This window comes from Electrona antarctica (assembly GCF_951216825.1).
Source record: "Electrona antarctica genome assembly, chromosome: 11".
NCBI lineage: Eukaryota > Metazoa > Chordata > Actinopteri > Myctophiformes > Myctophidae > Electrona > Electrona antarctica.
In genome coordinates this window covers 11,013,861-11,023,141 of record NC_136792.1, presented here as the reverse complement: position 1 = coordinate 11,023,141, position 9,281 = coordinate 11,013,861, and the positions used below count along the sequence as shown (strand labels likewise).

Here is a 9,281-nt window from a genome sequence, read left to right as displayed (position 1 = left end):
GTATAGCCATCTAACTGTGTAAGTCTGGACTAGGCTGGACTAGGCTGGTCTAGGCTGGACTAGGCTGCACTAGGCTGGACTAGGCTGTACTAGGCTGGACTAGGCTGTACTAGGGTGGACTAGGCTGTACTAGGCTGGACTAGGCTGCTCTAGGCTGGACTAGGCTTCTCAAGTCTGGACTAGGCTGGACTAGGCTGGTCTAGGCTGGACTAGGCTGCACTAGGCTGGACTAGGCTGTACTAGGGTGGACTAGGCTGTACTAGGCTGGACTAGGCTGGCCTAGGCTGGCCTAGGCTGCACTAGGCTGTACTAGGGTGGACTAGGCTGTACTAAGATGGACTAGGCTGTACTAGGCTGCACTAGGCTGGACTAGGCTGGACTAGACTGGACTAGGCTGTACTAGGCTGGACTAGGCTGGACTAGGCTGTACGAGACATTACTGTACTATAGCCTATGTAAAACTATTGGCCGTGCACCCAAACTCATGTAAAAACTATGGCCTGTGTACACAGTGGTTCATCTCAAGCGTGAGGACCTACAGGGTTGACAAGAGCCTAGTACAGCCTAGTAGACCCTATACACGCGTGCGTGCGTGCGTGTGTGCGTGCGTGCGTGCGTGCGTGCGTGCGGGTCCACGGGAGGTCACTATATCAGAAACACTGTTTCCCATAGCATACTGTGGACCTACAGGACATTACTGTACTATAGTCTATGTAAAACTATTGGCCGTGCACCCAAACTCATGTAAAAACTATGGCCTGTGTACACACTACAGTGGTTCATCTCAAGCGTGAGGACCTACAGGGCTGACAAGAGCCTAGTAGACCCTATTCTAGCCTTTCCCAGCCAGATCCAGCCTAGTATAGCCATCTAACTGTGCGTGCGTGCGTGCGTGCGTGCGTGCGTGCGTGCGTGCGTGCGTGCGTGCGTGCGTGCGTGCGTGCGTGCGTGAGGGTCCACGGGAGGTCACTATATCAGAAACACTGTTTCCCATAGCATACTGTGGGAGGTGTACACAGAGCACTGTTCTAATAGTTTTTGCCACCCTGTGGAATTATGCTTGAACTGCAAGATAGGGCCCTAAAAATGTAATAATAATAAACAAAGAGAAACAAATCAGTGTGGGTCATCCGTTGGACTGATGGGCGAACAAGTGGTGTCCACGCGAAGAGTCGGGCCCAGAGGACATGTAGAGTCCCCCCCCTGAATTTTCACGCCCCCATGGGCCGCACGGTGGGGCCCGGAAATTTGGCCTGGTGCACCGGCCATAGTCACTATGTTTCATGCACACAAAACTTGATAAATGTAATAATAATAATAATAATAATAATAATAATAATAATACTATATTCTCAAGGAACCGTATTTGACGACATCAAGAAGAGTGGCTGTGTCCCTGTTAAACAGTGTTCCTGTGTTCACGATGGCAAAACCTACAACGCTGGAGAGTCCTACACCAAGGCCTGTTCAAAATGGTAATAATAAAGTGTAAATATAAACATTGCAATGTACACAGTAGCCAACATTAGACTGCTTGTATTGTCACACAGAGAAAGAGACACAGACGGAAAGGTGTTATTCGTCACATACTGTACAGTTCCTCTGGTACAACTTGTACCAGAGGAAGTGTACTCCTCTTTAGTCTAGTTTTAGTCCACTAAATATCATACGATTTTAGTCTACAGTCTACACTAAATCTACAGTATATTTAGGCGACAAAAATGTATTTTGCCTTGATGGCATCGTATAATGGCTGGTTTTTCACTTTGTTGCATGCTGAAAATAGCCAATCTGAGCTTGTAGATCTGCTATTTTCAGTGCGGAACCAAACTCTTCTCCATTAGTCCCTCCCTGACATTATGTCTAGTTTTTCTTTTTTTGACGAAATTGTCAGTACATTTAGTCATATACGCCATACAGTCGTCGAGGCTAGGGAAAGTGCTACGGGCTATATACCTGTATGTGTGTGTGTGTTTCAGTACCTGTACAGGTGGAAGGTGGAGTTGTGTTGACACCAACTGTCCTGGAACCTGCAGCATCATGGCTGGCAGTTTCTTCAGCACCTTCGATGAGAACGAATACGAGTTCAGCGGAGACTGCTCCTACATTCTGACACAAGTTAGTAATAACTAGTAAAACATGAACAAGTTAAGAGCTCCATTTCAGAATCTGTTGATTCTTGCTACTGTTCCTGCTTTTGGCTGAGATGACTTGGCACGTCACAAACAAGATGAGTTCGAGTGCAATTAATTTGCACGCAAGAGAATTCTCCACCTCCATCCATGTTTAGCTTTTACACATCAACCATCTTATGTACCATGGCAGTAGCTTAAAGCTGACTCCCCCCCCCCCTTGCTGAAAATAGCTGATCTACGTGTACATCTGTTATTTAGTGAAAATGTATAATAAAGCATTAATGTAAAAAAGTATGAAATGTAAAAAAAGAAAAAAGAAAAGAAAAATAGAAATAAAACAATGAACCCTTGTTATACTTCTATCAAGTAAAAGTAGGCCTAAGACAAATAGAAATATGAATATGAATATAAATAATATAGAAAAACTAAAAAAACAAAACAAATAAAATCTGGAGGGACAGTGCTTTTGTGGTAAATTCTGCCTGCCTTGCCAATTTAGGGTTGCAGACTTTGTTTAAAATATTTTTTTTAACATGGGCCTTCATGGGAAGGTGCTGCTTTGGCTTGCATTGATTTGTTAGCATCCCTGACACTCTGTCACCTCACCAATCAGAACTAACGTATGAGCCTCCTTTTATCAGTCCTCTCTTATACCCATGGGTCAAATAAAGGCTGTGTTTCTCATCTTCAAAACAGGAAAGGGCGCACACCAGTGTTGGTGAGGTGCTGGCCTAAGGCATTAAATAAGTAAAAATTAGAGAAAGGCCGCACACACGTAGCCACGATGCTGTATATTTATTGACAAGAATCCAACGTTTCGACCTCTTCTTCACGGAATTCATTCCCTGAAGAAGACCTCCTAGGTCGAAACGTTGGATTCTTGTCAATAAATATACAGCATTGTGGCTACGTGTGTGCGGCCTTTCTCTCATTTTTACTTATGTGTTTCTCATCTTCACCTTGTTTTCCAGGTGAAAAGTAAGAACATCACAGTTCATGGTGATCTGTCCAGATGTGGTAAATCTGACTCTGAGACATGTCTGGAGGCTGTAACTGTGGTCCTGCCTGGACAGGTACATCACGCACGCACGCACGCACGCACACACAGGACCGGCAAAGCAAATAAACACTTGCATTACTACGCATATAGGCCTATAGTTGGACAATACCATTTAGGTATAGTCAATTAACAGACCCTTTTCTTTCTTACTACAGATGATTAAAGTTGAAGACAGTGGAGCAATATTTTATAACAAACTGACTACTCAACTGCCCCTCCTCCTGGGTGAGTTTTCTTTTATTGGATTGGCTTTGACCCCCCCCCCCCCGATCTAATCTAATCCTAATCGGTGCATTGGTGATAATGAGTCATTCTGTAAATTTGTATTTCACAGACAATGTAAACGTCTTCAAGCCATCCACGTTTTACATGCTCATTCATACTAGCTATGGACTCCAGGTTCAGATACAGCTAACACCCAGAATGCAAGTCTACATCACAGCTGCTGCATCTCTTAAGGGGAAGCTCTGTGGTATGCATCCTTACCATAATGTTTTGTATTATTGAAAAACAATATATTCAAATGGTGATGCAATGATATGACTGTCCTTTCCCCAGGTCTTTGTGGAGACTTTAACGATGTTAAAACTGATGACTTAAAAACCAGTAGTGGGCTGATTGAGGCTCGGGCTGCACAGTTTGCTAATACATGGATGAGTAAAGCTTCCTGTCCTGCCAGCAAAGACTTTACCAGCGTATGCAGTTGGAATGTACAGAAAGGTATGTTATCTGCACATTGTTTTAGTCTGTCTATTGAACTATTTCAGGCCATAACACTTTCTTTGTTTTAACAGAGAAGTATGCTGAGACTTGGTGTTCCAAGATTGCTGACCCCAAAGGGATTTTTTCTAAGTGTCATTCTGAAATAGATCCAGAGTTCTATGAAGATGTAAGATTTGATATTTTACAGACAATTCAGCCAAATGTAGATCAAATATGTGTGTGTAGATTGACCCTGTGAATAACCTTCTTCATAGAGCTGTAAGGAGGCTACCTGCTCCTGTGACAAGAGTGAAGACTGCATGTGTGCGGCTGTATCTGCCTACGTTCAGACCTGCGCTGCAGCAGGCATCTTCATCACTGGGTGGAGAAACACAGTGTGCCGTAAGCTCTGCATACAAACATCTCATTTCACATGAACAGCAGTGTTTGTTAGATTAAAAAAAACTGATAGCCTCTCATGTTTTCACAGAAAAATACACAACCTCCTGCCCTGCTAGCATGGTGTACAGCTACAAAATGACCAGCTGTAATCGTGGTTGTCGCTCTCTAAGCCAGCCCGACACCACGTGCCAGATTGCCTTTACTCCTGTGGACGGCTGTGGATGTGCTGAAGGAACTTATCTTAATGAAAAGGGAGAGTGTGTGCCATCGATAAAATGTCCCTGCTATGATGGGTATCACCACATACCTTCTGGGAGCACCGTCAAGATTCAAGGCAGAACCTGGTGAGACTTTCACTGCTCAAAGGATCTACTGCTTCTGTTTCATCTACTTTCTACTCTTTTCACCTACTTTCCAATGTGTCTCTTCCACTTCCTAGTGCCTGCAAGCGTGGGAAGCTCAACTGTTATGGAAGACCAGACAGTACATGTAGGTTCTCAGCACTTTGCTCATTGAATCATTTCTAACATAAGAAGTATGGTTTGGATTTTAACACCATTTTCTCTTCAGCCTGCAAAGCTCCGATGGTCTTCTTCAACTGCTCCAAAGCTTCGGTGGACGCAAAAGGCTCAGAATGCCAGAAGAGCTGTCAGTCTGCCGACATTGAATGTGTAAATTACTTTTGGTCCTTTATTATATCTAAAATAATACAAAATGTTGTCAATGCAATGCTGACTTGAGCTTGTTGTAGATAAAGGTGTGGTGTTTATAAATAATGCACTGAACTTGATGTGTTTTGTAGGTGAGCTTTGATTGCGTGTCAGGCTGTGTGTGTCCTGGCGGCTTGCTGTCCGATGGTAAAGGGGGATGTATCAAAGACAACCAGTGTCCCTGTTCGTATGGTGGGGTCACCTATGAGCCTGGACAGACGGTCAAGGTGGACTGTAACACCTGGTAAAGGACTTTCATGCTCTGAAGTATGTCTTTGTGTGTTATTCAGAATCTGTTCTAGATTTAAACCTTTCTGTCATGGTCATTATAGCACGTGCTCTGGGAAATCATGGAAATGCACCGCAAAGCAATGTGAAGGGACTTGCAGTATCTATGGAGAGGGTCATTATGCCACTTTTGATGCCAAGAGGTTCTCTTTTCATGGTGGCTGTGGATATGTCTTTGCTCAGGTACAATAGAGAGGTTTCTATTCGGTCTCTCTCTGTTACTTCAGTGTTTTGATGTGAATTCAGTCAGAATGCTAATGCCAGCATCTTACAGGATTACTGCGGCGGCAACACCGACGGCACCTTCAGGGTTCTGACTGAGAGTGTCCCATGTGGGCCTGCTTACCAGACCTGCTCCATCTTGATCAAGCTCTTCTTAGGGGTACAAAGCACAGTTAAAAAAAACACACATATTTACTGTACTATGTTGGCCATTACAAGTCAATATGCTATGCTCTTTGTTATTTCAGGACAATGAAATTGAACTGAGTGAGGAAAGAGTCAAAGTTGTAAAACAAAATAAAAGCCAGGACGTCTCCTACAAGGTGCACACTATGGGCATTTATTTGGTCCTTGAGGCAAAACAGGGACTGACTCTCATCTGGGACAAGAAGACAGGTCTGATGATCAAACTCAGCTCTACATACAAGGTGAGTCAACAATAGAACTGACGTACATCTAGTTAACAATAGAACTAACACGTATCTATAGTAACTAATAATATTATAGAACATAAATGTTGTTAAAGGGCAAGGACACTTTAACGTTTTAACTAACAGAGAAGTAGGAAGTGGGTCGGGAATGGCTTATTGTCAGTATCAGCCAGTAACACGCAGGAGTCAATGCGCTATACCCCTGGGAGGTGGATTGCTGAGGGGGAGCGCTAGTGCGCCACACCTACCCAGTACTTCCCGCACGACTTGCCGCACCATTATACATTACACAAGCTTCCGTTTTTAATGTGCATTAGTTTTAATAGATATATTAGTTCGTATTTTAACGCAATTTAACTCTTGCATTGGACCCCTTCCATTGAATAACAAATAGCTGCAAAAAGATGACCTATCTCTCTATCTATCTATCTATCTATCTATCTATCTATCTATCTATCTACATCTAGAAATATTGTTTTATATCTATCCATCCATCTATAGTATACTATCATCTATCTGCTATCTCATAAACATACGTACTGTAGATAATATGCATAAATCTGGTTCACAGCAGAAAAAGCAATAGAACTAACATGATGCATCTTGTTAATAACAGAATAACACCAAAATAGTAGGGTGACATAAAAGACATAAAAGTGGGACAGCTATTAATACTTTGTAAGGATTTCTTACCTGCAAAATCAGACAATAACCTTAAAGAGGTCTTGAATTGTTGCTACAAGTCTTAATTGCCACTAATGGGTTTGGATTCAGTTTAGCTGCATATAACATCATTTCTTCCAAATGATATATCTGTTAATGGTAGGCATGCAAATTATCGATTAAATCATTAATAAGCAATATAAGACAATGCTGATTTTTTTCTTCTCCTGAAAGTACAGTTTAAAACATTTAAACAACACCCTGTAAACTAGTGTTACATTAACAACTTTAAGAGTTTATATTCCATGACAACACAGTGGGAAGCAGTTTAGTGTTTGAACCATTTGTGGACATTTTCAGCGTCCTGTTATAGTCCTAAATATGTGTCCATATTTTCAAACCACCTAAAATGACCAATAATACAAAGCACATTCATAGATGCATGTTCATAGATCTCCACAGGCCCTGGACTAATCATTTTTAGCCATGTATTAGACACACTTAATCCATATAAAGACTGAACAACACAACACATCACACACGCAAAGACATAACGTCTAAACTGACTGGAAGTGGCAGATAAGAAACACTCAGTATCTCAGTATTTATTATATCTGGTGCTGCAGAATTATTAATCAAGATATAAAATGTAATCTATAAAGGTTTTAGAATTTGCCTCAGAAAAATGAACTCCTTTCTGTTTAAATGCAAGGTTCAATTTCTGGAGCTAACTGATTTTATTTTCCATAATCAACATATTATCTGTCCTCCAGGGAAAAGTGTGTGGTCTGTGTGGGAACTATGATGGAAATGCAAGGAATGACTTCACAGCCAGGAACCAGGAAGTGGTGGCGAAAGCTCTTGAGTTTGGAAACAGCTGGAAAGTTTCTCCTAGTTGTCCTGACAAGGAAAGTGAGAAAGGTCCTTGTGCTGTCTACTCCTACAGACAGGCCTGGGCTGTGAAGCACTGCAGCATTATCAACACTGATGTATTCAAAGCCTGTCACTTGAAGGTACTGTAGCATGTCACAGACATGTACGCACGCACATACACATGCATGCATGCACGTACATACGTAGGTATGTGTTTTTTGTGTAGTAATTAGTGAACTTTATTTATAATTCAAATGATTCTACCAAAACACCATATTTGTCAACTTAAACAAAATGTTGCAGAATTATTATAATGCCCCTAATATAATTATGCAACAAAATATTTAAGTTAATTTAGGTTATCGAGGGCAGTGTTGTGTGGTCATACATCATCAAAAGGATGAGATCTGCATTTAAAACCCAAAGCTGAGGTCTAACTTTAATCGTGCACATAGTTACTATTAGTTCATACTAGTTAATAACATATCTATGTTCATTTCTTGCTGTATTCACTAGCAAATCGTATTTGCAATAATAATCTTCTCTGGAAAAAGGTGGATCCCAAAAACTATTATGAAGCGTGTGTGAAGGACTCCTGTGCCTGTAACTCTGGGGGTGACTGTGAGTGTTTCTGCACAGCGGTGGCAGCTTACGCTGCTGCCTGTAACATAGCTGGAGTGTGCGTGAGGTGGAGAACTCCCAAAGTCTGCCGTGAGTCTTTGTCCTTCTAACAAATGAAACACATAAAGCATCTGTCATTGTCATTCTGTTGTATTCTGATACACTGACCCTAACAGAGAGGGTGTTTGCTGTTGTCTTGTCTCTGTCCTACACAGCTCTGTTCTGTGATTATTACAACCCATCTGGAGAATGTGAATGGCACTACGAACCCTGTGGTAAACCATGTATGAAGACATGCACAAATCCTTCAGGATTATGCACCAATCCGATACCAGCTCTGGAAGGTATGATGTATACATTTATGGAAAACAGAGGAAGTACGATAACAAAACTAAATGCCAGAGGAGAATTCAAGCATAGCAGGCAGAAAAGTCGTAGTTTAAAGCAAATGTTAATACAAATGAGGACAATAAGTAGAAGTCCTGTTTCACGGCTCAAGTTTGTTACAGTAGTTACTGATATGGTAAATGATCAGGGTTAATGTAATAAATATAACGAAATGTTTACATCAGAGATCCGGATGTGCAATGTTAACTCATATCCATTCTGTATTGTTCTATGGTCTCCACGGAATAATGTTAAAATAGGGTGCTACCCACGATGCCCTCCGGAACGACCTTATCTGGAAGAATCTACTATGAAATGTGTGCAGACGAAGCAGTGTGGCTGTTATGTTGATGGGAAGCATTATAAGGAAGGAGAGGACATTCCTTCAGACATTCCTTCAGTCCAGAACTGCCACACATGGTATTTATGTAGATGTAATGCTGTAGAAAGACTCAATTAACTACACATACAGTGAGAGAACGGTGGAATGTGTATTGTGTGTGCCAAAACTCCCAAAATGGGAATAAATCAACCAAAGTGAGGGATTCAAATTCATATATGTGCAGATTCTATGAATAAAATCAAATGTATGAAATTGGGATACATGTATTTTCATTCCTCAGCCGACATTAGGCAAAAGAGCTGAGAACATGAAAACCTGAAATGTGTTTAATTATTCAAATCTCCAAATTAATACAAAAGAACAAATTAAATATAATTGAAACCGTCCACTGCTACGGTAAATGTTCTAAAACAATAACACTCCACTTGACATGTGTGCTTTAAG

The 9,281-nt window shown here is 41.5% G+C and overlaps 1 long non-coding RNA gene across 1 annotated transcript; it reads left to right on the top strand.

The window, feature by feature from the left end:
- Positions 1-8,065: 8,065 nt before the first annotated feature.
- Positions 8,066-8,901, top strand: LOC306932677. The gene is made up of 3 exons (XR_013791144.1): positions 8,066-8,197; positions 8,323-8,451; positions 8,755-8,901. It is a non-coding gene; the product is annotated as an uncharacterized lncRNA (long non-coding RNA).
- Positions 8,902-9,281: the final 380 nt, after the last annotated feature.